Genomic DNA, 25513 nt, shown 5'->3' on the forward strand with positions numbered 1-25513 from the left:
TTACTTTGTGTTGTTTAGACACAAGTCCTTTTTGAATAACTGTATTAAAATGTCTTCTCCCATTCTGTGACTTAAATTTTATCTCCTGTAGTGCTGTCTTTAAAAAAAAAAAACTTCTTGACTCTAGTCCCATTATTGATCTTATACCTTGATAATCATCACTTTTTGGGTTCTTATTAAAAATCAGTTTCTTCCAGACTCATCAAGATATAATCCTACATATAAATATGTGTATATATAAATATATATTTAACTAACAAATTTTGTTTTATAGAGCAGCTTTAGGTTCACAGCACAAATTAGTGGAAAATATAGAGAGTATGCATATACCCTCTGCCCCAACACACTCTCTGTCTCTCCCATTATTACCTACCACATGAAAGTGGTACATTCGTTACAATCAAAGAATTTATACTGACACATAATCACCCAAAGTCCAATGTATACATTAGGGTTCACACTTGGCGTTGAACATTCTATGGGTTTTGCCAGATGAATCATGACATGCACTCACCATTAAAGTATCATACAAAATAATTTCAGAAAAAAATCATTTGTGCTCTGCTTATTCATCCCTCCTTCCTCCTAAACCCTAGCAGCTGCTAATCTTTTTACTGTCCCCATAGTGTTGCCCTTTCCAGAATGTCATATAGTTGGAATCATACAATGTAGACTCTTCAGATTGGCTTCTTTCACTTAGCAATATGCACTTAAAAGTTCCTCCATGTCTTTTTATGGCTTGATAGGTCATTTATTTTTAGTAACGGATAATATTCTATTGTCTGGATATACCACAATTTATTTATTCATTCATCTACTGAAGAACATCTTTGTTGCTTCTGCATTTGAAATGTGAAAGTTATAAAACTTCAAAAAATATCTGTGTGCAGGTTATTGTGTAGACATAAGTTTTCAGTTCAATTGGAGTGTCATTGTTGGATCAAATGGTTAAGTTTGTTTAATTTTGTAAAAACTGCCAAACTGTCTTGCAAAGTGGTTGTTTTATTTTTAATTTCTACCAGCAGTGAATGGCAGTTCCTGTTGGTACACAACCTCACCAGCATTTTGTGTTGTCAGCACTTTTGCACTTGGCAATTCTAATGGGTGTGTAGTGGTATCCTGTTTTAATCTGTAATTCCCTAATGATATATGATATTGAATGTTTTATCATATGCTTGCTTGCCCTCTGTATATTGTCGATGATGTGTCTGTTCAGGGAGTTCATCTATTTTTGAATTGGATTGCACATTTTCTTACAGTTAAGTTTTAAGAATTCTTTGTATATTTTGGATATTTTGTATAAACCTTTATTAACCAACTGTTTCCTTTCCAAATACTTACTTCCAGTCTATGGCTCGTCTTTTATTCTCTTGACATTGTCTTTAACAGAGCAGGAGTTTTTGATTTTAATGAAGTTCAGTTTATCATGCCTTTGGTGTTGTATGTAAAGAGGCACTGCCCTACCCAAGGTCATGTGGGTTTTCTCCTATGTTATGTTCTGAGTTTTATGGTTTTACATTTTACAGTTAGGTCTGTGATCCACTTTGTGGTAATATTTGTGAGTTTTTAAAGTCTGGTTCTATATTCTTTTTTTTTTTTTTTGGCAATGTGGATGCCCACTTGTTTCAAACCATTTGTGGAAAAGGCTATCTTTGACCCATTACATAGTCTCTGCTCCTTTGTTCAATATCAGTTGACTATATTTATGTGAGTCTATTTCTAGGCTTTTTATAATGATCCGTTGATCTGTTTGTCTGTTGTTCTGTAATACCTCGATGTCTTGATTACTGCAGCATACAATTAGTCTTCAAGTTAGGAATTGCCTGAAGTATGCAGAAGTATGTTGTTCAGCCTCCACATTTTTGAGGATTTTACAGTCATCTTTCTGTATGTATTTTTTATTAAAGGAGTAGTTAGGCACACATGACAAAATATTTTTTCCTCCAGTTTTTGCTTTACTTTTAAAAATATTTTGGGAAGCTGATCTCAAATATATATTATATGTTGTCGGATACTTTTTATTTTTTTCTCTTTGGACTTTATCTATTGCATGATTAGAAGTCTTTCTATATTTTAAGGTTGAATATTTACCTGTATTTTCTTTTAGATTTTATTGTTTGTTCTCCTCATCTTCCTCCTCCTTTCTGTTATTATTTTACTCTTTAATATACTTGATAATATGCTGTAATGTGTGAGGAAATAACTTGGCACTATTTCTCTCAAATAGCAGTTGAAACATCCCATTAACATATATAAATGACCTTATTTATCAGCAGTGACTTATTATTTTGTGAAATGAATTGTTTTGTACAATATAATTGTTTCTGTACTATGCAATTTTCCATTGATAAATGTAGTTATCTTTGAATATCTTTGAGATACTATTAAAATATTGCAGATATATATTCTCATACATCAGGAAGATGGTCAATCCCAACAATTATACAATTGTATAAAAGTTTTCTAAATTTTTTTCATTTTATGAGAATTCCAATTGCTCTGCAACCTCTATTACACTTAGTATTATCAGTATTTTAATTTTAACTATTTTCAGGTGTGTTTTGCTATCTCACTGCCTTTTCAATTGGAATTTCTCTAATTATTAAACATTTTGATCACTTAATTATATATACTTATTTATCACTTATATATCTCCTTTGTTAAAGTTTTCAAGTCTTTTTTCATACAGGTGGGTGGATCTCCTTTTTATTGAATTTAAGTATTTTTTATATGTTCTCGATATCATTTTTTACCCATTTATATTTGTGAATATAGTTTCACAGTTGTGCTTGGCTTTTCAATTCCTTAAGACTTTTTTGAAAATCAACTCTTTTTAATATTGATAAAATTTAGTTTATCTTTGTTTTAAAGTTCATTCTTTTTGTACCTCATTTTAATCTTTCTTAACTCAAAGTCAAAACTTTTGTTTTTTCCTAAGCATTATTCTGTTATCTTTAAAGATTACCACTTACATGTAGCTCCATGATTCATTTTAAGTTTCAGTTTTAAGCATTTCTTTTTTTTTCTTTTTCTTCTCTAAATGCCCCAGTATCATTTACTGAAAAAACTTTCACTTTTCAATGGAATTACTTTGGCATCTTTGGCAAAAATCGTTTAATTTAATATGGGCATGTTAATTTCTCAACTCTATTATGTCTAACTCTTCTATATGTCTATCCATTTTCAATATTACACTTTTTGTGACTATACTTGTACAGTAAGCCTTGAATCAGGAAGAGTAAGTCCTTTAACTATGTCCTTTTTACTTTAATTGTTTAGGCTATTCTGCTTCCCTTACAGTTGCAGATACATCTTAGAATATATTTGATAATTTATATGAAAGCATAATAGGATTTTAATTGGGATTTAGTTAAATCTGTATCAATTTGTGGACAATTACAATCTTAACACTACAGAGTCTTTTGGTCCATTCATATAATATATTGAAAAGGTATACACTCCAGTCACGCCTCCCTGAAAATGTAGCTCCTTTATTTTGTATATACTGGATATAATGTGAAGCTCAAGTTCCCATTATCAGTGGAGTTAGGGGAAAAAAGCAAACCTGCCTTCCTTTCCATTTAAGACACAAACCTCCAAGGTGGGCTAGTAACTTACTGGTATTCGTAGCTGCTCCGTGGTAATGCTGATTAAAGAATTGTCTCCCCACTCTCCCGAGGCTGGAGTTTGTGGAGTTTAGCAAAAGGACCACCTCCCACCCCGTACTGCCCCACAGCCTCCCCGAAATGAACTGCCACTAATCTCCAGGCCTACGTCCCGGCCTTCAGGAAGCCACCGAGGGCCCCGGATTACCCAGGTCGCATAGATTCAATATCTGACCTCTGGGCATCTTCTATGTGGTCTGGGAGGGTCCAAGCCAACCCTGCCACTCCCAGGATCCCTGGCGCAGCGGGCGCCACGGCCTGCAGAGCTGTGCGCCTGCGCAGACCGCTCCCGTCGCTCTCCGTTTCCTCTCCCTCCCAGTGGAACTTGGGTAGCCGGCTGGATCCTTCAAGTTCCTGAACCTCTGCAAGCACAGTGAGTTGTTTGTTTTGTTGTTAAAATCCCACATGTAGGTGTGATGATCCATACAGTAAAGGCGTATCTCGGAGATACTGCAGGTTGGGTTTTAAACCACCAGAAGACAAACAAGTATCTCAATAAAGCCAGTCTCATGAATTGTTTGGTTTCCCAGAGCATATGAAAAGTTTTGTTTACACTATTAGAGACTATTAAGTGTGCCATAGTGTTACATCTAAAAAAAGCAATGTACATACCTTAATTAAAAATACTTTATTGCCAAAAATTTCTGAACATTGTTGCTGACAGACGCATGATGCAAGGTTGTCCCGGACCTTTAATTTGTAATATATATAATGTTTGCTAAGTGCAGTAAAACGAGATATGCCTATATTTCTTTTACCCTGACTTATGTAGCCATGTTCCCACAAATAATTGAGTAATATAACATTGTATGCATACATATACCACATATTCTTTCCCATTCATTTGTCCATGGACACAGGTGATTTCCCTGGCTTGGCTACTGCAAGGAACATGAGGATGGAGATGCCTCTTTGACATAGTGATTTCAGTTCCTTCAACTATATACTGAGAAGTGCAATTGCTTGCTCATATAGTGGTTCTAAATTTTTGAGGAACCTCCATATGTTTTCCATAGTGGCTGCAACAATTTACATTCCTACCAATAATGCACAAAGTTTCCTTTTCTCCACATCCTCTCTAATACTTATTATCGTCTGTTTTGTTTGTTTATTTGTTTTTTTTTTAAGAATAGCCATTCTAACAGGTGTGAGGTGATACCTCATTGTGGTTTTGATTGACATTTTCCCAATGATTAGTGATGCTGAACAACTTTTCATGTACATGTTAGCCATTTTAATTATCTTCATTGGAAAAACGTCTATTCAAGTCCTTTACCCATTTTAAATTGGCTTTTTGTTGTTGTGGTTGTTGCTATTGAGCTGTATGAGTTCTTCATATATTTTGGATATTAACCTCTTACCACATATGGTTTGCAAATATTCTGCTGTTTCATAGGTTACCTTTTCATTTTGTTGGTTGTTTCTTTTGCTGTGTAGAAGCTTTTTAGTTTGATGTAGTCCCACTTTTAAATTTTTTAAAAAAATTTTGTTTCTTGTGCTTTATGATTATGTGCAAAAAGTAAATTGCCAAGGTCCTATGTCAAGGGTCTTTTCACCTGTATTTTCTTCTAGGGAATTTTATGGTTTCAGGTCTTTATTTAAGTCTTTAATCCATTTAAGTTAAATTTTGTGAGTGGTGTAAGATAGAGGTATAGTTTCATTCTTTTGCATGTGAATATCCAATTTTCCCCACACCATTTATTTTAGAGACTGTCTTTTCTCCATTGGGTATTCTTGGCTCCCTTGTCAAATATTATTTGACTGTATAAGCATGGGTTTATTTCTGAGCTCTTGATTGTGTTCCATTGGTTTCTGTGTCTGTTTTTATGCCAATACCATAGTGTTTTGATTATTTTAGCTTTACAATGTAGCTTGAAATTAGAAAGTGTAATACTTCCTGCTTGGTTCTTCTCTCTGAAGATTGCTTTGGCTATTCAGGGTCTTTTGTGATTCCGTATAAAATTTAGAATTTTTTTCTACTTCTGTAAAAAAAAATAAAAAGCCATTAGGATCTTGATAAGGATTATACTGAATCTATAGGTTGTTGTGGACATTTTAACAATATTTATTCTTCGAATCATGAATTCATGTTTTTTCCTTTTCATTTGTGTCATCAATTTCTTTCCTCAATGTCTTGTAGTTTTCAAGGTAGAGATCTTTCACCTCCTTGGTTAAATTTATCCCTAAATATTTTATTGTTTTTGATGCAGTTGTCAGTAGGGTCATTTTCTTCCTTTCTTTTTCAGATAATTTGGTCTTAATGTATAGAAACACAAGTGGTTTTTGTATGTCTATTTTGTGTAAAGCAACTTTACTGAATATTATGATTAAATCTAACAGATCTTTCATGGAGTCTGTAGGGTTTTCCATATATAAAATCATGCCATCTACAAATAAAGACAATTTTGCTTCTTCCTTTGGAGTTCTGATGTCTTGTTCTGTTTTTTTTTTTTTTTTTTCCTTGCCTGATAGCTCTGACTAGAACTTCCAGTCATATGTTGAAAAGGAGTGGTGAGAGTGGGTACATTTGTCTTTTTCTTGATCTTAATGGAAAAGCTTTCAGCCTCTCACCATTGAGTATGATGTTAACTGTGGTCTTGTCATATATGGCCTCTATTATGTTGAAGTGAATTTCTTCTATAACTAACTTGTAAAAGTTTTTAAAATCATGAATGGATGTTGAATTTTGTCAGATGCTTTTTCTGCATCTATTTAGATGATCATATGATTTTTATCTTTCTTTCATTCTGTTAAAGTCATGTACCACATTTATGATTTGTAAATGCTGAACCATTCTTGCATCCAAAAGATGAATCTTATTTCATCATGGTATATGATCCTTTTAGTGTGCTGCTGAATTTGGTTTGCTAGTATCTTTTATTGAGAATTTTTGCATGTATATTAATTAGGAATATTGGCCTGTGGCTTTCTTTTCTCATAGTGTCCTTACCTGGCTTTGATATCAAAGTAATGGTGGCTTTGTAAAATGAGTTTGGGAGTGCTCCCTTCTCTTTGATTTTTTAAAATGAGTTTGAGAAGGATTGATGTTAATTCTTCTTTAAATTTTTGATAAAATTCAGCAATGAATCCATCTGGTTCTTTTTTTTTTTCTTTTTTGGGAGATTTTTGATTACTGATTCAATCTACTTACTAGTAATTGGTTTGTTCAGAATTTTCTAATTCTTCCTGATTCAGTGTTTTAGGAAGACATGATTCAGCCCATAACAATAACCTTTATTAATTTAATGAAGTTAATGAGACTATTTTCATGAATGAGTGTTGTGTTATATCAAATCTTTTTATGTACCTTTTGAAATAATTGTATGATGCTTCCTTAATAGTCCATCAAAATACTTAATTACATGAATTGCTTTTCTAATGCTTAATCAAGCCTAATTTTATCATGATTTATTATCTGCTTGTAGTATTTCTGAATATGACTTACTAGAATGTTACTGAAGAATTCTGCTTCTATGTTCTTTAGGGATACTACCCTTCAGTGTTCCTTTCTTGTTTATCTTTATTTGATTTTGGTATAAGAGTATATAACACTGGCATTATAAAATGAGATGTAAAATGTTCTCTCCTATTATGTGTACAGTTGATATTATTTATTAACTTATGTTTGGTAGTTTATGCCAGTGTCTCAATCTTGTCTTAGGATTCTTGAGAAAAGTATTTCAACTATATATCAATTTCCTTAATCCATAATGGAAACTTTAGGTTACCTATATAGTTTTAAAAAGCGCAATAGTAGTTTTATTGTGTGCCAAAGATGGAAAAGTAAATGAGATGTTGTAGAGGAAAAGAAAGATCTACCCCTTCAGGCTTAAAGACATTTTGAAAGGAGAAGAAGATGAGAGTTGGGGGAGCGGTTGTTGGGATATTTTTGTCCTTTTCTTTCCAGGCCAAATTCTCCCATATCACAGAATACTAAAAGCAAGACAGAGAACTGAGATAATTTTGCCTCACTTTTTGTTGAGGTTATGCAAGGAATTCTCCTCAAAGTTGCCTTTGAAATAGTATAGTGATGCCCAATAGGTAAGCAGAAATAGAGAGTCCATATTAGTTTTTACAAGTGGTCTCCTACTAAAGCGATTATTTTTTTGTTATGAAGGCATATCCAGTCACTTGCTCTCTTTTTTTAATCAGTACACTAAAAACCCCAAGTTCACATTTCTCCAAGAAAATATTAGAAAATCTCTCTTAGCATGGACAGTGCTTAATTAATTTTTGATGTTACTAACCAAGGTCCCATAAAAGCAAACAGTTAATTCATTTAATCAAAAGGTCTTTTATTATTATTTCAATGTGGTAATTATACTTTCTTTGCCTTTAGTGAGGCGTATATATGTAACTGGGTAGAGTGAAGTAAATTTCAGTGTTATGGGCCAATGAGAAATATTGGTTAATTTTTTTTCCCACAGAACCTAATACTGGCTCAGTGTATTTAAGTCACAGTTTCTGTAAACTTTTACAGCAGAATAATATGTTCTCATAATATTTTTTTAGGTAAAGCCTAAAATTTTAATTTTGGAAATCAGTATTTTAATCTTAAAGAAGGTTAAATTATTATAATCAATAACTGTACTTCAAAAAGCTAAATTTAAGGAACTCTATGTGTACATATTTGACATAATATAAAAGAAACTATTACCTTTATATCTGTATGTCCTCTTTAACCACTAGAATATGATAATGCTATAAAAATATACAAGCAGCCCAGTTCTAGAATCATACAAGCAAATCGTTCTTTGACGCTTAAGAAAATCATTACTTTGCTTTTGGTCTTCCATTTTTAAGTAATAACTTTCAAAATAGTTTTAACACTAACCGAAATTCTCTGTGTAAACTAGAATAGAGTTGATCCTAGATTCTGTAAGTGACAATTTTAGGAAGCACTATAGCAAATATACAACATGCAAACTACTTTTATGAATGATATTTATGCTTATGTGTATCCTCTACCTGATTCACAACACACGTTTTCACTTGTTCCATTTTTGGGGATGTATTTTGATAATCTTTTATCAAGTAATTGCTGATAATTGATGATAATCAAATTCCAGTGAGGATTCCAGTCTTTAAAAAAAGAACACACAGAAAATTGATAAGGCTACTGCTTTCCCCAAGTTACCAGCATCCCCAGCTGGACTGTTTATACAATGGTTCCCAACTGGTTTTCCTATTTGCCCACTCATCCCAATTGTCTGTTCTCCAAACATCAGCCAGAGGGCTTTTACAAATTATGCCATTTTTCTTTTCAAATTTCTCTGATGACTTCCTGTATTACTCAGGACAAAGCCAAAGTCCTTAATATTGTACACATGACCCTCCTCTTGGATCTGAATCATCTTTTACTCAATTCTGTAATTAAATTAGATCATAACAAAAAGATTGCTGTGACTCTTCTAAGTAAAAGAGCAAACCCCAACCCACAGAAAACTCACTATCCTTTTACCTGGCTCTATATTTTTTTCATTAGAATTGCTCGTACCTGATACATACCATGCTATAGGTATATATGCCATATACATATAAATTAAGTACATATACATACATACATTACATACATGCATACATGTACATATACACACATCTGTCACATTTATATAATACACATATACCTAATGCAGCTGTATGTTTCACACCCCAAGAATACCTATAACTTTGCATGTCATATAATTAACATCTGTATTTCACCACAGGATATGTGTGTTTTCACACATGCCTGTGTGCCATTTGTTTTCTCTCAGTCTTTTCTCATAAAAATGTAATAATCATGGAAAAATACATTTGGTTTTTTTGCAACACTGCATTTCTTTTTCTAAGAGAAGGCCTGGCACATGCATAAAAACTAATGAGCGTTTATTTACTAATGCCACTTATTAATATTAATATATTATAAACATTAATTAACATTAATTAATATATTATAAACATTAAATGTTAACATAATAAATCATTAAATGAATTAATGCATTTTCTCTAGCCATTTTTTCTACTTTAATAAGGAAGATTTTATGGTTAATGTCTACATGTAAGATGAAAGACATTGTAAACCTACATACTTATTTGTATATGTACGTTATCTATACAGTGATTTGTTCAATTTGTTGTTCTACCTATCTGACTGTATTATGACCTATTTATATGCTTAAGTTACTCAAAAGCTCTAAGTTAGGTGTCTACCTTAAGTGATTTTTCTCTGCAGTTGCTGCCATTCCTCTAAGTTCTCTGTCCAGTGCTGTGCAACTGCAAAACTTCCTAAGCAGGAAGGAAGCTGAAGAAACTGCCCACAATGGCATTCTAATTTTAGCTAATTCTAACAAAATCTATTTCAGATATCAGGGGTGACAAAAGGAGAGATTAACAAAAATCTATATAGGTGATTTCACACACTTCAGTGGAGTCTAATTTTTATGTGACTCTGTGATTAATTCCTCTAAGCCAGTTTTGACAGGATTAGATCTGACTGAGAATCTCTCTTAATATGATTATGTGATTATCTTGAGATTCTTTTTTTATTTCTCTTTTTCCTACATCTTATCAATTGGGAAAGGAAACCCTATAACTGTATATGTTGTTATTTAGAATTTCCCAAGTCTGAGCACACCAGCCTTTAAGATGTAAGAATTTTAGGACAAACTCATGAAGATAAATATGAATCCTCACATCTGCTCTGTCAACCAAGTATACTTGCTTCATAGTTTGTACATCCCTCAATTCATACTGAGTGATTGTTTTCAAAATATTATGACTGATATTTCTATGGTCTAGAGAAAGGACTTGACTTTGACAAACCAGAACCAGGTGTTCAGAATAGCAGGATGGTTGACTAGCACATCTGAAAGCAACAGTTCCAGGCAATGTTTGCCAAGGCCTTGGCATGCATCATGCTTTCTTAGAAAGCTAAGAAATTTGATAACTTTAGAAGAATATTCTAGAGATTATTTCTCATTTATATGGGTTTTAAAAACCAGTTCAGAATACATTTGCAACAAGAGTTCTCTCTAAAAGTAGAATTCTCATGACATCAGACTTAAGTTAAGCTAATTATAATTTTATTTATAATTTTACATTTAATTTGTAATTTAAACTCTAACTACTATGTATAAAATAGATAAACAAGGTTATACTGTATAACACAGGGAACTATGTTCAATATCTTGTAATAACTTATAATGAAAAAGAATATGAAAATGAATATATTTATATATGTATGACTAAACTATTATGCTGTACACCAGACATTGACACAATATTGTAAACTGATTATACTTCATTTAAAAAAATCATCGATGTCTGTAAAAATAAGAAATATCTGACTATTATAGAATGAAGTAAAATATCTGAATTTTCCAGAGGCTGGCTTCTTTACATCTAGGCAAAGAACTGTGGCTCTGGGTGAAATATTTCTCATAAGAAATACATTATTTTTGTTTATTTATTTTTAAAAAATTCTTTCAAGTGGGTATTTGTTTTGGGTAGATGGCAACTGGAACTAAGCTACTTTTGTTAATCAAGTACATTCATCAGCAGTCCTCACCTAGAACTTCTTTGATAAACAGCTTCACCCTTGGAGAATCTGTTCCTTCTTGAGTTGAAAATTAGAGAGAATGTTGAACAAGTAAAGAACAGTGAGGCAGAGGGTAAATAAGTATATTCATTTTTTAGGAATAGAAACATTGTTTTTATTAGGCATCACGTAAAACCAGAGTGTACCAAAAAGTTCAAATAAGGTATGTCTCAGAATATTTAAACAAGTTTTTCTTTATCTTAATTGTATGGCAAACATGTAAGTAACAATATAGCAGCAAGCATTAATATTTTCTAGAGTTACTTATTGTCATTCAATAAGACTGAGAAGTTGGATGCAGTAACTGATAATGAGATAATGAGACTTGCCTGAACAGAGAATTTATTGACATAGTTGCAGAGATTGGGGAGTATTTCAAGGAGAAAAAAGGAGAAAATAATCCTGGTCAAAGTAGAACTATAGGAAAAGCTGTAGGGAACAGATGGGTGAATTACATGATAGAATAATACAAGAAAGGCAGTCAATATATAATTGTTACATTTATGAATAATCTTTCTCTCTTGTTGATAGTAGTTTTAATATTTGTAATTTTTTTAAAAATTAGAGCTTCTTTAGGGAAAAATGTTTACATTACTGTAAACATTTGATAAATTACTCAAAATTTTGAGTGGTAGATTTTTCTAGACTTTAAGCCTCCAAACACTGAGTACCTGTGTGTTATACCAAAGTATTCTTATGTGATCCAGCACATGTGAAGAACAAATGAATAAATGAATGGATATATGAGGCAATGGTACTTCCACATGGTTGCTTTCAATGGTTACTTGGTAGATATTTAAAATTTCTGGAGAAGGAGTAAAGGCCAGTAAACTGTCAGAATGCTGTATTATCCTCTGATCTGTTAAATTAGTTACATCAAATTAAAGAAGATCTTTGGCTTAGAGAATAAAAATTGTATTTTGCAGATATTATTCAGGTGGCATTTACTGTTATGCTTTACTCTGTCTTATTTAGACATTTAAAATATAAATAATAATTATCTGTATTATGGCAATTATGACAGTAAATAACAGAAAATTTTATATATGTAAAGAAAAAATGGTTTTTGAACCACCTATGAAGAGAAATATGCTGCCCGGTTCCTCCACATGCTGCAAATTCAACCAACCAGTACTGTGGTATTGACTGTTGAAAATATCTGAATGTAAGTGAACCCAAGCAGTTCAAACCCCATTGTTCAAGGATCAGTGTCTACTATAATTTGTGCTATAAATGTGTATTTTGTCAACGTACAGACTGTCGCTATTAAGATCTGGAATAAACTGGGCATAGTCATGGCCTTTAGAAAGGCAGGGTCGTGAGTGGGCATAGAAAAGGGTCAGCAGCAAGACTTTCTTAGTGTTAATCCCTTTGAACTTCTGCGTTTTAGACCATTTTGCTTTTGCCTTTTACAAAAGAAGGTGTTAAAAATATTTAAATATTTGTCTAAGTAATTAATGAATTGAAGAGTTCATGTTATCAGTTTAATTTACTGATACAATCAAATAATTGGAAGCTAATATAAAACTTTTAAGAAGTAAAAAACAGTGAAAGGATGTGTTTATAAATTGATGTTTACATAATCAAGTACAAATTAGAAATAATCTCTTTATGCAGCTGGTTTCTCAGGACAGAACTACAAAAAGACGACATAATTTACTGGTTGTTACCAGTTTCTGATGGTCAGAAAACAAAGAGCCACTTTTTAAAGAGCTTACAAACGGACAGTTATTTGATAATGTAGTACTTTTTTTTTGGCGTGGTCCTGATAGAACCATCACAGCAGCTTGGTATGGAGATCATTTTTATGAATTCATAGGCTATTCACTTAAGGAAGATGAACAGAGAGAGAAATGTTTGGCTATTTCATTTTTAGAATTTAATTTTCTTGGAAAAAATCTGTTTCTGTATCAAATATTAATAGATATTTATAAATGGAAGTATATGTTAGAACAGAGCTGAGGGACTGTGAGGAATTTTTGCTTTCTTAATATTTTTCTTAAATTTATACAACTTGTAAAATAAAATAAATACACATTTGATATATTTATTTTATCAGATAAAATCAATGAAGATTGTTTACTGAAAGAGCTGGCTATCTCATAACAATGCCATTTATATTTCACTAGCTTTACTTATAAAATATTTTACTTCATAAAATAGTAGTTTTGCCCCAACACTTTTCAAACTAAATTAGCAAAATAATTCATATATCACGTGTATCTTGGAATATGACAATTGTATTTTCCCCTATGTCATTGTTTTCTATTTTTTACAATCATTTTTAAGTGATATTTGTTATATTTGCTCCTTTATTTTATTATAAAGTATATAAATATATTGCATACAGTTTTGAAAATGTTCCGTTGATGTTACAAAAGTCAGTGAAAAAATCAACTATGTTTTGGTTGAGATTTTTGAAAAGTGTTGTATCTATTGAGTACATTCATATAGGTGTGTAAGTTAAGTCTTGCTGAACTATTGTAGCTCTTTCGGCAGACTAGGGCTTCATGATCAACTCTGACATAAATAAATGATCTGGAAGAGTTATTAATATTTCTCCAAATCACTGGGCTCATGCCTTGCCAGTGGCTCACAAATGTGGCAATATGTTTCAGCACCTGGCATTTTTCATTTTTTATAATCACATATTAAAACAGTTAAACTCACAAGAAATTGCTAAATTAAGAAAATCATATCTTTTCTTTAAAGATATTTTTTCTAAATAAGATTTTATTTTTAGGAAATTAATCAGTGTATTAAATTTTATATACGACATTCACTGTAGATTAAAATTCTAAGTCAGATAGTTTTATCATAAATAGAATCTTTATCAGAATAAAATACATTCTAGTTACATTCTATCTTGATGCTATTGTATTATTCCAAAAATTTTCTTTAGAAATCAGTCTACCCCCATTCAGCAACTCTCACTTTAAGATAGACACCAAGTTATGACTATTTGATTATTTTTATTAACTATATGTGTCCCTTTCTAGTTCCTGCTTACTTTCTGATAAATAGAATAAGACAATTATCCTTAATCTTAAATCTTGAGCTCTCTCTCATACATCTCCAGATAATATTGGCATTGCATTCTTCAAGGTGCAGTAGCTTTCTGTTTGCTAAATTTACACTCAACATTTCCTACCTTTTTTCCTCTTTATTTATTTATTATTAATATATGTAATACATACCATCATTCTGCAAGACATCAAAGGCCAGATACTTCTAGCTTCATTTCTTTCAGGGTTATCAGCCTCTCTGCAAGCCACCAGATTTTGCTAAGCCTTTCCTCACACTCTCTCTCTAATCTGTCTTTATTTCCCAGTATTAACGATTAGTTCAGGCCCTTACCATTCTTTGATTGTGCTATAATCTCGCTTCCAGACTCCAAGGAGAAATATATAACTATTGTTCATTTCTGAATATTGTAGCTTAGAAAATGTAAAATAAGACAATGAACAAAAATGGTCTCAGGAGAATATACCTTCTAGCAGGTTGTTTTTCTGTTCATTTTAAAATGTGGAAGTCTCATTATAGAATTTGATCCTCATATTTCTAGTAACACATAAAAAGAATTGAAACATAATTTTGATGGATGGTATCAGCTGGAGTCTAGAACTCTGATGCCCAAACAATTCTAATTACTTGTATGGGAGGTATTGACCTAGTCCTACAAACTCAATTTTAATTCAAAGGAAGATCTAATGAGGAATACAGTAGAAGCTCTGCAACATTTTCAATTACACATGTGGCTTAGCTTTTTAAATAGAAGTTCCTATATCCATTTCTCAAAAATCAATGGCAAAATCTATACTAAATTTGAAGTGTAGCCCACACACAAAATGCATATTTACACATACACATGCCTTAAGAATTGAGAAACTGTTTCTTCTAGACCATCTCAGCTGAAAGTAAAAACACTTGAACTGATCAGCCAAAACTGTTTGTTTTCCTTGATAAGAACAAAGAAAGCAAACAATACGTTTGCATACAGTAAGTCTCTTACCTTACTTTATAGTCTCTTAACTTTTAAACTACTATTATTTCAGATATTTAAATTACATATTGTATGGATCAGAGTATGGTAGTTGTTTGATGTTGATGTTGATGAGAGTCCCTGATAAGAAGCAGCTAATTCTGTAATAATGTACAAATTTGGTTGCTTTCTTCTTAAGCATATAGAACTTTATATTTTTCTTCAAAATAACATTTAAAGAATGGTCAGTAACACCTATTTCCTCATTAATTTGTAAGCTTCAAGGCAACCTGGGCTGTATCTGCTTTGCTTTTTCTTTATCTTGTTGGCTGTCAAAGTTTTATGTATATTTCTTGAATGAATGGGTGATGCAAGTCTGCAATTCAGGGCTGAATAAGGTAAGTATTCTAAAGAGATACAGTTAATTCAGAGCGCTGGTGTTTAAAGTCTAGTTAACAAGATGAGGAAAATAGTACTTGAGAATGGATTAAAAAATGGATAACACAGGAAACTATATTCAATACCTTGTAATAGCCTGTAAGGAAAAATAATATGAAAAGAATGTGTGTGTGTGTGTGTGTGTGTGTGTGTGTATGTAATTGAATCAGTATACTGTACATCAGAAGTTAACAACATTGTAAACCAACTGTATTTCCATTTAAAAAAGTGAGTGGGAATGAGATCTACTGGCATGAGTAGAGAGACTCAAGGAGGAAGACATGTAGGAAGAAAGGGCATGCAATTGAATAATCATAATCTGGTGCCCAGGTACTATTTCGTTTATGGATATGTATGTCAGTTGTATGCAGTTTTCAATATTTGGGTAAGGAGGGAATAAGTGACTTCTGAGCTTCCCTAAGCTTTTTGTTGTCTGGAGACTAATTTAATATATTCCTTGTGTGTGTGTGTGTGGAGCACCAGGGGAGAGCACGCTGCATGAGAGTGCTTTTCTGGAAGTTGATATCAGGAGCAGAAATGAGTGAGTGGGGAGAGTGAGTCAGACAGGGGAGGGAAAGCTATAAAAAGTGTGTTAATAAGCTGTTTATTCTGTAGGCATCTGGGGCACAATTCTGCTGGGGACTGAGTAGAATATACTTCAGGATTGTCAAGGCTTTATTTCCACTTGCTTCCCTCTACTCCCTTTAAAAATAAATTCCATGAAGGCCATTCTGACTTTGATCACTTTCTTTTCAGTTTTCTTTCTTTTAGTTTTTTTTCATTTTATATTATCTAAGTTATTATCAGGGAAATGCTTTAAGATTCTAGTAGTTATGCCTTAGGGATGAGTTTATAAATCAAAGTGAGTCTTTTATTTTGCTAAGAAAATGAAACAATTCAATTTTTAATATATGTATGATGGTCAGTAATTCTGGGTACACTTAATCTGATTTCCTATTACAGCCTACAGATCCATAACAAATATTTTTCTTTTCTTTACTAGGTTGACTTTAAGCTTAAAATTGACTTTTACTAAAAGGGAACAAATTGCTTTGGATTTTTGTCTATTTGTTTTTAATGTGCATAGACTTAGACTATCATTATGCAGCAGAAAAGGCCTTGTCATCCTTTGCATTTTAGTGTGTGGTATCTAACACAGTCCAGGTTAAACCATAGGAGTTTAGGAAAGACCTGGTGATAGTTTGGTCATTAAAATCAGGTATTACTTTTTCCACTTATTTGGAAAATATTTCAAGGGTGTAGAAAATACTGTTTTTCACTCTTTAAAATATGGACTACAATTTATGAATTACAATTACAAATTACAATTTATAAATAAAAAATTGAGAAGTCAATTACCTTTCAAAAATGAAAAATGATGTGACATAACTAGCTTTTGAACTGATTCTAAGGCTATTCTTGAAAACCGTTATGTGCTGCCTCATTATGCAATCCTCCTGTGGTGAACTTCCCATTGATACAAACTTCCTAGCGAGCTATTTGATAAAATAAAATGAGATCTTTAAAACAGACATATCTTTTGATAGAATAATTCTGAATCTAAGAATTAATTGCAAGGGAATGATAAAGAATATATACATCAAATTATATACAAGGGGATCATCACAGTATTTTTGATAGTAGAAAACTGCCAGATAAAACTAAACTTTTGTACTGGAGGATTAGCTAAATAAATTATGTTACAGTCAAAGCATGAAACACTGTGCTTCCATTTAAAAATCATGTATTGTAGAATGCCAAGTTATATGATAAAATGTTCATAATTAAGAAGTAGGATACTAAAAGTTTATGTTCACTACCATCTTTTTATTGAGTATGTGGGTACAGCATTTGGAAGAGACTATATCAAAATGATCCTCTCTGCCGGGTTGGATTATGGAAAATTAAAAAATAATTTCAGTATGTTTTCTTTAATTTTCAATTTTATGTGAAATCATGTTTGATTATTAAGTTAGTAAGTAAATACATACATAAGAAATTATTGCTGTGTACTCAGACTTAATATTTTACTGAGTTAAATAGATATAAATGGATCAATTTTTAACATAACATGAAAACTTAAGTGTTTTCACAGGCGAAAGGCTTTCCAACTCTCAATATCTAAAGAGATAAGCAAATAGTAAAAATTAGGAAAACTAATAAAGAATCACATTAACATTCCCAGTATGTTCCTTGTATTAGTTTCCTAGAGCTACTATAAAAAAAGTACTACCAACTTTGTGGATTAGAACAAAAGAAATTCTCTCACAGTTGTAGGCACCAGGAGGCCAAAATTAAGGTGTGAAGGGCTTCACTCATTCCAAAGACTCTAGGAGAAAATTCATCCTTGCCTGTCCAGCTTCCGGTGATTGCAGGCATACTTTGATTGGGATTACATGGCTCCAAACTCTGCCTCTGTCTTTACATGTCCTTCTTGCTGTGTGTCTCTGTGTCCCAAACCTCCTTTTTTTTTCTCTTATAAAAACATCAGTCATTGGATTGAGGGACCACTCTAAATCCAGGATAATCTCATTTTTAGATTCTTAATTGCTGCTGTAAAGTCTCTGTTTCTAAATAATTTCACATTCATAGGTATTGGAGGTTATAGGTATTGGACTTGAACATACCTTTGGAGGGGCTACTATTCTATTCACTGTCTTTGCACTGGCTATAGACATGGCATGGTTACCTCCCTTACTTCCTTCGAGTATTTGCTCAGATGTTACCCACTCAATAAGGCTTTTTCTGATCATCCCATTTCAAACTACAACTCCCATCTTGTATTTACTTCCAATCATCCTACCTTGAATCTTGTAACAAACCGTACGATTTCATATGTATTATGTTATGGGCGCATATGTATTACTCATGCACGCACATGTGTAAATACCATTGGAGCAGATATTCTGATGGTTTTCTCTATGGACTTCTAACAAGCAACTAGAATATTACAGTTGATCATAAATATTGCTTAAGTTAATTGAAAGTCATATCACTCCTCTCTTTACAGCCATCTGAAGGCACCTCCTTTCACTCATCATGAGATATTTACATTCATTCAATCTGTAATTTTTTGTGTGGAATATAATGTAAGAATCCATTAGACATAAATGTACAGTTTAAGTAAGTTATAAACTAACATTTATGTAACCATTATTTAGATAAGGAAATAGAATATTGCCAGCACCCCTAGAAAGTCCACATATGTGTTTTCCTGGTCACAGTTTCTTTCCTATTTCCTAGAGGTTACCACTGCTCTGACATTTGTGATAATCACTTCTATACTTTTTTTTGATTACACTTTCTTACACCTATGTAATTATGCATCAATAAACAGTAAAGTTTCATGCTTGAAAAAAATATGTATGTAGGTTTATCCTTTTCATCTTTTAAATACTTTAAATAAATACATACATAAATAGATCCATACCATATGCAGTTCTGTTTTGCTCTTTGCTTGTTTTTGGTGACAAAATTATGTTTTTAAATTCCATAAATATTATTGAGGACAGATATACATACTTTTCGTTTTCCTCACTGTGGTCATAACGTTGTATAAACATACCTATTTGATCCACACTTCTACCACTTTTTTTTTGTTTCCAGTTGGAGTTATGAGTAATGTTGTTATAAACATTCTGCACGTTTAACCTGCCACACATAAGCATGAAATACCATAGATTATATAACATAGAGTTAAATTAGTGAAATATAGCATATTCAACTTGAGGAAGTGGACCAAACTCTTTTGCAAATAAATATTATTGATTCTACTTTAACAGCATTGTATTATTCCACATTTTCTCTAGTACTAGGTTTTGCCAGATTTTTAATGTTTGTTGAGTGTGGAGAAATACTTAACATATTGATTTTAATTTTCATTTCCCCAATTACTAGTGAAGTTGAGCACTTTCATGTGCTCTTTGATGTTTGGATTTTCTCTGTTGTGCAATGCCCATTGAAGAAATTTTTCTCATTTTTCTACTTGGTGATTGTTGTTTTCTATTGATTTGTAGTGGTGTTCGCATATTTTGAATATGTGCCTGTATAGGTTTATGGGTCACAATTTTCAGACTCAGCATTTGCTTCTCTGTTACTTGATGGTCTCTTTTAATAAATAGAAGGCCTCAATTTTAACGAAGTCAAATTTATCAATCATGGACTATAATTATTGCCTTTTGTGTCTTGTTTAAGAGTGTTTACTATACTAACATCATGATGATACTTTCCTGTATTTTAAGTATGGCCTTACAGATTTAGCTATGTAACATACCTGAAATTAATTTGGGAATATGGGGTATAATATGGGCTCAGTTTCATTTTGTTTTTCGTATAGAATGCCTCCAATGACCCTTTTCTGAGTATTGTAATGATTAGAATTCCCCGTTGTTCTTCATCATTATCATTATAATAAATCAAAAAGATATTTTACTAGTTTGTACCTCTACTTAGAATATCATTCTTTCTTTATGAAGTGATAATATGACTATATCCTATCTTTGCTCAGTCATCATTTCCTTGTACAGGTCATTCCTAACCACTTTATCTAAAATGGCAATCCTCTATGAGTCTTAATCCCCTAAGTCATTTTCTTTTTTCCTCATAAAATTAATTAGTACTTGAAATTATAGTTTATTTTTATTTATTAAACAGTTTATTATCTCTCTATATAGTTTAGAGGAAAGGAATTTTGCGTTATACATTACTATAACCTGTTTGTCTAGCACAGTGTTGTAAAACATGCTATAAACATTTGTTGAATGAATGAATGAGTGAGGAAATTAATTTAACAAAGAAGATATTATCCTGTTAAAATATCCAAAAAGTATCCTGTTATAGTATCAATGCCTGATCATTAAGAAAACTAAAAATATGAGCAAGGAGATAGAATAACATACTCAGATGTGTGAATGGGGAAAAAAATTCAGGCCACAGTTCAGAGAAAGGATTGGCAAAAAAGGGGATGATAGGCAGGGAGGTGAGGTAAGAGAGAGAGCACAAGAGATATTATAATTTTGGCTTGCATGTTATGAAGCCTGAGAACTCCCAAGATCTGCAGTTGGCAAGCTGGAGACCTAGGAGAACTATATGGTTCCAGTCCAAATCTAGAGGCCTGGAACCAGGAAAGCCAATGGTATAAATTTCAGTCCAAAGCCCAGCAGGTTTGAGGCCTAAGAAGAGCTGATGTTTCAGTTTGAGGATGAAAGCAGGAAGACTGATGTCCCAGTTCAAGCCAGTCAGGCAGGAGTTCTCTCTTACTTGGAGTGAGTCAGCCTTTTGTTCAATTCAGAGCTTCAACTGATTGGATGAGGGCCACTCACATTAGGGGAGACAATCAGCTTTTCTTAGCCCATCTATTCAAATGGTAATCTCATACTAAAGCGTCCCTACAGGTTTGTCCAGAACAATGTTTAATCAAATATCTGGGCACCTCATGACTCAGTCAAGTTGACCCATAAAATTAACCATCACGCTGTCAATGAACAGTAAGGGTATCATGACAACAAAGGTACAATTAGAAAAACTGAGTCAGCATTTTCTAGAGGACATCAGTTGAATTTGCTGATCAGTTAAATGGAGATTGCTGGGGAGAATAATGCCATTAGTTGAAGTAGGAATTTAGGAAAAGAGTGAAGGCTCAGGAGGGTGATTGTGGGATTTTTTTAACAAATAAAAAATTGGTGAAATGATTTGAGATATAAAATTGTAGCATCTCAACAAAGGGATCTGTATCAAGAAGTGAGGCGGGGGCTAGTGATAGCAGTAAACAAATCAGCTGATAAGGGGTCAGGGGAATAAACCTGATTAAAAACTTTAGCATTAGATTGATAGGAGGAGTAAACTTGAGGTCACTTGACATTAATTTATGTCATATCTGACCTTTGAGTATGCAGTTTCTGGCCACTGGAAAAGCTGTTGTGAAATTAGGTTATTTGCATAGCAATTTTACAAAAAAAGTCTCCTTCAAGTTGTTATCCATTGTTTTTATATGATATATCCATATAACAAATTAAAGATAAATGTATTATAATGAGTCATAAAATATTATAAATATATGTTGTTGTGGTTATGTGTAGAAATTTCTTGATTTTTTTTAATATAGTAGGGAGTGACTCTCCACTCATCAATAAAATAGCACTTAAAGCTCGATATACAAAGAGTAATTTATTTTATACAGCAGACCTTTTTTCCTTGGTTGATTTGAAAAGCGTACTCAGGGGCTAGTATGATACAAATACTGCCAGGTTGTCTTTAGTATACATCTTAAAGCAAATGCAAACAGACACATCCTACTCCATATTTATAAAGATATCACAGGGGATTAAAACAATCAAAACTAAGAATTTTTGAAGGAACTGAATGCTTTTTTCTCTGTTTCTCTGATATAACCAAAGTTTTGCTACCCTTGGAACAATAGTTGCATATAGAATGGAAACATCCCAGCACATACTTTCATGTGAGTGAGAGACATCTAATATCAACTGGCAATGTCCTTGTTCACCAAAGTGCTGCTGGATGCCTTTGAAATCACCACTTAAACTCCCTCTTCCCAAGGAGCATGAACAGAGCTCTACATTTTCTGTATTAATCTGACTTATAAACAGTAGACTATACCAACGTAAATGTCAAAACATAAGTAAGAATGTGCCTTTTTTTGAATATGAAAGTGTACTACATTCCATGTGCAGTAAAATATGGAGACATAAACATTTAAAATGTTGATTAAATATGGAAGCAATATGATTTAAGTTTAGTTAGCGTTGATGTTCAGACTATTGAAGGTACTTTAATTTCTCAGTAAATCAGCCAACCTTACAAGTGACAAGTGAAATATAGAAATATTTAGAATCTTGTTGACTATTTAGAGATTCACATATATAGTCACATATATATTTTAGACATTTCCATATATTTCTTTAAATCTGTAAAAATATTGTCATTTGTTTTCCTGGGTTTAAAGTAAGCAATTTGCTCACTTCAGTTTTTAAAATGATTATGGAGACTTAGCCAGCAAGGGATGCTGGAAATCCTCCCCTTCTTTCTTTTTCAACCCTAACCTCATATGTAATAAATCATTTCATATAGATGATAATCTCTCTTAGATTCTTGATCCCGGTCTCACCAGAGATATATTCTTTGCAACTATAACTGAAGATTTTCTTCTTTTTCTGGGTAGTAGAAATCTTAATGAATATTCATCAGAATGAAAGGCTTTTAAAATTCAGGAGAGTAATGAAACTGCTGACAATTTGGTTCTTTCAATAGTTTAGATAGATGGGATTTAGAAGGAAAATACACTTTTTGTCTTACTTATCAAGGTAAGCCAATTTACTAATTCCCAAAGCAGATTAAATTTTGTGCCATTGATCCTTTTTTGCCACATCAGTTTTTATTATCCATCTCATTTTTGTCTCTGGTTGGATTCTGAGAAAAAAATACTTTTTGATAAATCTTGATTAACTACAAATAATATTTAAATCTGGTTTTGGTATAGTTATAAATTAAAAAATTATTTTGTATATGTGTACATATTTATTCTAAATAGATATTTTTGCTGATTTCTGAAAACTAATGTCTTCATTGTTATATAAATATACTAAATAGACTAAATATACTAAATATATTTAGTATATATATAAAATATAAATATACTAAAAATAGAGTATATTTTTAGATCTACTTGATAAAGAAAATGATTTTCTCAGGGCTTTAAAAAAATATTTATCTAATGGAGTTTTGATTTTAAAAAGGGTACATATATACTTTAAAAGTCTTCTTATTGAGTCCCCGTGGGACATTAATGTCCACATCTCAATATGTTTCTTGTCAAACCCAATATACCAGAGGCAAAAATAAATCCATTATATTTTGTGGTGTGTGTGTGTGTAAACAAGATAGCAGCCCTTTAAGAGAAAAACATGAAATGCAAGTCCTTAAAGCTGGATATTCAGAATTCAGGCCATTTTTATGCTTTTCTATGAAAGTTAACCTTAATAATGTAAGAAAACTGCTACTTTAAATAGATTACTTTTTTTTAAGGCTTTCAATTGTGGCAGTTTTACTAAAATTGTGTTTTGCTTAATTTCAGTTAAGCTTGAATCCAATACTTATTGAAAAAAAGATTTACTGTTAAAATATGAATGGTCTTGGTCCATGTTATTTTATATGAGAGAAACACGATCCCTATGCAATATGAGACCTTAAATAAATATTCCTTTATATCCTAGATTATATCCTACAGACATTTTAACACAATACAGACATTAAGAAAAAAACTGCAGAGATTTGACTTGTGTAACAAGTATTCATTGCAACTCAGAATTTCTTCTTTTAACAGATTTGACAAAATACATGATTGATTATGATTGTCATTCTTATATAAATTCTGAATTACCATTTTTGTTCTAGATCATGATAACCATTTTCAAGCATCATGATTTCTAAAACACAGACATAGAACTCTTCCTTAATCTCTCATTTCTAAAAGACATTAATAATATAAACTATAAAAACATATACATCAACAATGGAAATCTGTGATGTTTTTTAAATGTATGGAAACTGAAGAGATTTTTGTTTGATGAAGAATGTTCATTGCTAATATGCAGAATCTGTTTGCAAAATTAAAATCAAGACATCTAGTCAGATTCAAATTTTAAAGAGGCTAAACAGGGAAATTAAATTCAGCACAGTCCTGAGTAGGTCCTGGATCAAAGGGAAACAAATGCTATAAAGGAGAGTATTGGAGCAATTGGCAAAAATTAAAAAAATAGACTATATTAAATAATATTATTATATCAATGTTAAATTGCTTGAAGTGTAATATTGTAGTGTGGTTACATAAGATAATGTCCTTGTAAGGAAGCATGACGTCTAAAGTGTACCTTCAAGCAGACCAGGAAAAAGCTAATATGGATTATGTCTATATATTCAAACCTGTATCACTATATTTTTCTATATCTACCTATAATCAATACCTATACCTATACTATACCTATATGCTCATATCTATATTTACTTGTATCTATATTTGGAGAAGGAGAGACTCCTAATAGTCAAATATTCTGTGCTACCTATTTACCAGTTTCTCCTCCAGAAACACTCTTCTTTCTTTTCTACATTACTCCCTGCCCCCAGGGGACTGACACATATGGACCCCATCATAAGAGTGCCTATAATCTTTAGATTACTTTACTGATTGTATTGTGATATTTCTATTGACTTCTCAATTAGATTATAAAATTACTGAAAACAGTTTTATGGTTTTATGTCCTCAAATGATAAGGAGTGCTAATAACTAAGACTTGCCATGTATCAGGCTAGTTATAATTGTCACCTGCATTATGTTACTTAATCCTTCAAAACACCTATTATTTTGTTATTAATTTTATTTGTATTATACAGATGGGATAATGAAGTGTGGAGAACTTAAGCAATTTGCCTAATTTCACAATTGGTAATCTGCAGAGCCAGAATTCTTACTCAGGTGCCTGACACTATAGATGATGCTGTTTGTCAAGATCCATAGCCCAGAGCACACTGCCATGACTTAGCATTTTTCAGGGCACATCAGTAAATGCTTGAAAAAGAAAATCTTATGGTAATAATAGATGACTTTCAATACAAAGAAAGTAAAAAACAAGATTCAGTTTAATATTACATTGAAAAAGTAAGCCACATTATTTATTGTGAAATATAGTAGCACTTTTTCTTCTCAAATTATAATCCTTAGGATCTAGTGAATATTTTTAGCTCAAATAGTAAAATATAAGAGAAGGAAGAACTTTTGATGCATGCATTTTTCAGAGCTGAAAAGCCATTCTGTCATCATTAAATGGTGGCATTTTC

Source organism: Vicugna pacos, chromosome 2, assembly GCF_048564905.1.
Source record: "Vicugna pacos chromosome 2, VicPac4, whole genome shotgun sequence".
In the NCBI taxonomy this organism is placed as follows: domain Eukaryota; kingdom Metazoa; phylum Chordata; class Mammalia; order Artiodactyla; family Camelidae; genus Vicugna; species Vicugna pacos.